Source organism: Tursiops truncatus, chromosome 8 (assembly GCF_011762595.2).
Source record: "Tursiops truncatus isolate mTurTru1 chromosome 8, mTurTru1.mat.Y, whole genome shotgun sequence".
NCBI lineage: Eukaryota > Metazoa > Chordata > Mammalia > Artiodactyla > Delphinidae > Tursiops > Tursiops truncatus.
The window spans coordinates 15,325,603-15,330,780 of record NC_047041.1 but is presented as its reverse complement, the minus strand read 5'-3'; positions in this window follow the sequence as shown (position 1 = coordinate 15,330,780).

Sequence of the window (5,178 nt, the reverse complement as noted above, 5' to 3'; positions counted from 1 at the left end):
AAAGGGTTTTCGCTTTTCCCTGGGATCGCTGGGAAGTGTAGTCTTCCCGTGGCAGACAGCCCGGCTTCCGGGGTTGGTGAGGGGTCTGGGATGCCCTCTGCCGAGATGGAGTCCACCCTGCAGGACCCTGGCAGGATGGGAAGGGCCATCGGGATGGAGTGGCGGCAGACCTCTCTTGTTCCGTCAGCCTTTCATTGGGCATTTCTGGAGCACCCACTGTATGCCAGGCACGCTGCCAGGCCCTGGGGCTACAGAGAGAAATAAAATGCATATGCACCGCACAAAATGATGGGGAATTAAGGAGCAGGGGTTGGGGGGACGTCTGGGGGGTCTGGGAAGACTCAGCGGGAGGAGGTGGTATTTAATTTGAACCTTAAAGAATGGGTGGAATTTCTAAGAGCAGAGATTTGCGAAGCAAGAGTAAGGGGGATAGAAGGGTATTCTACGCAGCCAAAGGAATAAGCAAGGGCAAAGGGGAAAGTGCAGGGGGCAGTCCGCCTTCACTGGAGCCTGCAATCTGCAGGGAGGTGAGAGCCAGCTGGGGCTTCTCTCAGCTGAATCCTTTTGTGCCTTTGGTGCTCTACCTGCCCTGACCTCCACCCCAGATTCTGTGAATCTTCAAGCCCATCCAGATTTCTGTGCTGGCAGTGAGCTGAGGGTAAATGGCTGTTGTCAGCTTTAAAGTGTTTTCACTCCAAGAAGTATCTTTATGTTAATAGGTAAGAGGTTAAAACGAAAAGCTTTAGAGCTAAAATAGCTTGAAGGAGAAAAGACATATGATTATATCAACATATTATTTATCAAATGTGGAAAGCTGTTGTTAAAATTCAGCAGTCCTTCTGATAAAAACCAAGGAAGAGGGACTTCCCTGGTGGCGCAGTGGTTAAGATTCTGCCTGCCAATGCAGGGGACGGGGGTTTGAGCCCTGGTCCGGGAAGATCCCACATGCCGCGGAGCAACTAAGCCCGCGAGCTACAGCTACTGAGCCCATGTGCCACAACTACTGAGGCCTGCGTGCCTAGAGCCCGTGCTCCATAACAAGAGAAGCCAACGCAATGAGAAGCCCGCACACCGCAATGAAGAGTAGCCCCCCGCTCGCTGCAACTAGAGAAGGCCCCGCGCGCAGCAAGAAGACCCAATGCAGCCAAAAATAAAACAAAAACAAAAAACCCCACGAAAAACCAAGGGGAAACTTCCTAAACAAGATAACAGAAAATCATAGAAAACATAATAGTGACAGGCTAAAGTTATTACCATTAAAGTCAGGCTTAGGAAAGAGAAGGTCATTATCACTACTCTTATCCCACATAGCTTAGATCAGTCTAGTTAACTAATAAGATGAGAAAATGGAGCAAATATTAGAAAGCAAAGGATTATTATTTGCAGATTATATAATAAGGATAGAAATATCCTAACCAATACAGTGGTTAGACACAGGTTAAACAATAAAAATCAATAGATCGATATATGTATGGGAATTTTGTGTATATGATAAAGATGGCATTCATATTAGAGGGAAATAGATACATTTATTCAATAACTGTTGTTGGGACAACTGGCTACCTTTTGGGAGGAAAGAAAACTAAATCCCTAACTCATCTACAAATAAACTCCAGATAGGTCAAAGAGCTTAACATTAAAAATAAAACTACAGAAAAAAATAGAATATTTAAAAGATCTTATATTGAAGAAGTTCTAACAAAACTCAGAAGATATTTTTTAAAAAATGGACAGGCTTGACTAACATTTTTAAAACTTCTGTAGAATCAGGCTTCCAGTATTCCAATTCTGGTTCTGCCACTTAGTAACTGGGATACCCCATGCTAGTTACTTATTCTTTCTGTGTCTCAATTTTGTCATTTGAGAAAAGGGGATAACAATAGTACATACTTTGTAATGTAGGAATTAAATGAGATACTCCATGTAAGGCACTTAGAATGGTGTCTAGCACATTGTAAATGCTCAATGAAGGTTAGCTATTAGTGTTATTACCACTACAACTTCTAAGAAAAATGACGTTTACAAAGTTAAAAGATAAGTCACAGACTAGGAGACATTTGTTGCACAATAAAGAGACAAAGGGTAAATGTCTATAATATACAAAGAGCTTTTACAAGTCAATAACGCCCCCCCCCCCCGCCTGCCACGAACAACTTGGGGAAAAATGAACAAAGAATGTGAACAGGTTATTTGACAGAAATTCAAATGGCCACTAAATATATGAAAAAATTTCAACTTCATTAATAGCAAAAGAGGGACTTCCCGGGTGGTCCAGTGGCTAAGACTCCACACTCCCAATTCAGGGGGCCCAGGTTCGATCCCTGGTCAGGGAACTAGATCCTGCATGTTGAAACTAAAAGATCCCGCATGCCACAACTATGACCTGGCACAGCCAAATAAATAAGTAAATCAATATTTTAAAAAAGTCATTAATAGTGAAAGAACACAATTAAAACAATATTTAGATAACATCATCAGAATTTTTTTTGCCTCTCACATTGGTAATATTTGGTGTTGGTGAAGGTGTTGGTTGGACTGTAAATTATTCCATTTTTAGAGAGAAATTTGGCAACGTCTATTAAAATGTAAAAAATGTAAACTGAGCAGTGTCACTTCTAGGATCCTATCCAACAAAAATCCAACAGTATTTCAGCATTGTGTACAACATCAAAACTTTGGAAGCAAAAAAAAAAAAAATTACCAATAGGGACATGAGACATTCAATCAACTGAGTCTTATGTAACCATTATAAAGAATGGAGTAACTTCTTATGAACTCACCTTGGAAGATGTTTATGACATGTTCAATGAAAAAAGTAAAGGGACTTCCTTGGTGGTCCAGTGGTTAAGACTCTGTGCTTCCACTGCAGGGAGCACAGGTTCGATCCCCTGGTCGGGGAACTAAGATCCTGCATGCTGCATGGTGCAGCCAGAAAAAAAAAAAAGAAAGCCTATTGTAGAACAATATGTACATTATGATCTCATTTCTATAAAAATTAAAAAGTATGCACATATGCATATACATGTATGCATATAAATTTATATCTGCATAAGAATTAAAAAGCCTTCAGCAAAGGTGGGAACCCAAATGTCAACAGTGGTTTCCTCTAAAGTGTGGAATTCCTTCCCTCCTTCTTTTGCTCATTCATTCATTCAGCAAATGTGTTGAATGCCTAATACATGTTAAAGGCTGTTTTTGGCACTGTGGACACAACAATAACTAAAATAAACAGAATCCCTATCTTCATGTAGCTTACATTCTAATGCAGGGAAACAGACAATAAATAAATAAAATACATAGCATTTCAGATGGTGGTATGTGCAATGGGGGAAAATAAAGCAGAGAAGGAAGATGGAAGGGCGATTTGCAATTTTTTTTTTAAATAAACTTACCTATTTATTTGTTTTTGGCCGCATTGGGTCTTCGTTGCTGTGTGTGGGCTTTCTCTAGTTGCGGCCCACGTGCTTCTCATTGCGGTGGCTTCTCTTGCTGCGGAGCACAGGCTCTAGGTACATGGGCTTCAGTAGTTGTGGCTCGCGGGCTATAGAGTGCAGGTTTAGTAGTTGTGGCACGTGGGCTCAGTAGTCGTGGTGCACGGGCTTAGTTGCTCCGTGGCATGTGGGATCTTCCCGGACCAGGGCTCAAATCCGTGTCCCCTGCATTGGCAGGCAGATTCTTAACCACTGCGCCACCAGGGATGTCCTCCCAGTTTGCAATTTTACATAAGGTGAATTGAAGGTGTAGAAAGAACATTTCACATCTTTTGAAAACAATGGTAGGATTGAGTGTTTGTCTTTCTTATTATGTGGATGGTTTTCTGTATTTTACAAGTAAACAGGATGAAAAGAGAAGAAAAAGTTATAACAGTAAAATTTCTGACCTGGGGGTAGGGCATAATTGAGACTGATTTGGTTTTTTCCTCCCCCATCTTTACAAAATCACCCCTAAATGCTCATTCCTGATGGCAAAAGATAATCTACAGTGTGTGAAATTCTCAGTTTCTCTTCCTCACTCATTGGGTATATTAACTGGCATATCAACTGGTGTGTCATTTTTGTTATTTTCCCCCCAAAGACTTGCTTTCTTAATTATGTTTGCCTAAGGGCATTTAAAAATTAGTTTGCATTTCTAAGTACAAGTCTATAGGGAAACCTGATAAAATGCAAATTGCTTATCTGTGTGGAGTAACCTCATTAATCCCAGAGTAACCCTTATTTTATTAGCTCTCCACACTAGAGAGCAAGGGACCTGAGGAACATGGCAATTAATGTCAACCAGGTTGATTGCAAGTTTTCGGACAGGGGGACAAAATCTGCAAATGGTTTTATGAACCCTGATTTTGTGCAAGGTCTGTGGTGGATGAACTGGTGAGCTCTCAGTGTCCTTCCCGCTCTGCTCCCTTGGCTCCTCTGTGAGACTTTTAAGGTGTGTGGAGAGGAAGGGGGAGCAATGATTTGTCATCTGCAGGCAGAAAAAAGGAAGTACAGGCAGAACTGCCACAGAAGAAACTTGACGTTAAACATGAGGTATACATTCTGGATGTCTGCTTTGGGATCCACGGGAACAGCAGTCTGAGTTCCTCCTCCTGGGATCAGGCCCTCAGTGGTGCTGGGACTAGTTTCAGGACTTAGCAGGAGCCAGACACGTCCCCACCATGGAGCCTGCCAGGAGCTGCTCCAGGGCTCCATCCTCCTCGCCAAACGACTAACTTTCTTCACTTTTCTGCTCCCCAGTTTTCCCATTAATTTAATAGCCAGAGCTGTCTTTGCCGCTCTTAACTTCTGGAGGTTGAGGACGTGTAAGAGAAAGGAAGATTTGCCCTCGTGCAAACAAAACTAAAGGCTTTTAAATTATATTAGTAGTAACCCTTCTGCCAGGCAGGGTTTGTGGAGGGGCTACACGCTGTCATTTTTTCCTTCTTAAATAGACTGTTGGAAAGAGTTATGACAGGGCTTCCCTGGTGGCGGCGCAGTGGTTATGAATCCGCCTGTCAATGCAGGGAGCACAGGTTCGAGCCCTCGTCCGGGAAGATCCCACACGCCGCAGAGCAACTAAGCCCGTGCGCCACAACTACCGAGCCTACGCTCTAGAGCCTGAGAGCCACAACTACTGAAGCCTGCGCGCCTAGAGCCCGTGCTCCACAACGAGAGAAGCCACCGCAATGAGAAGCCCGCGCAC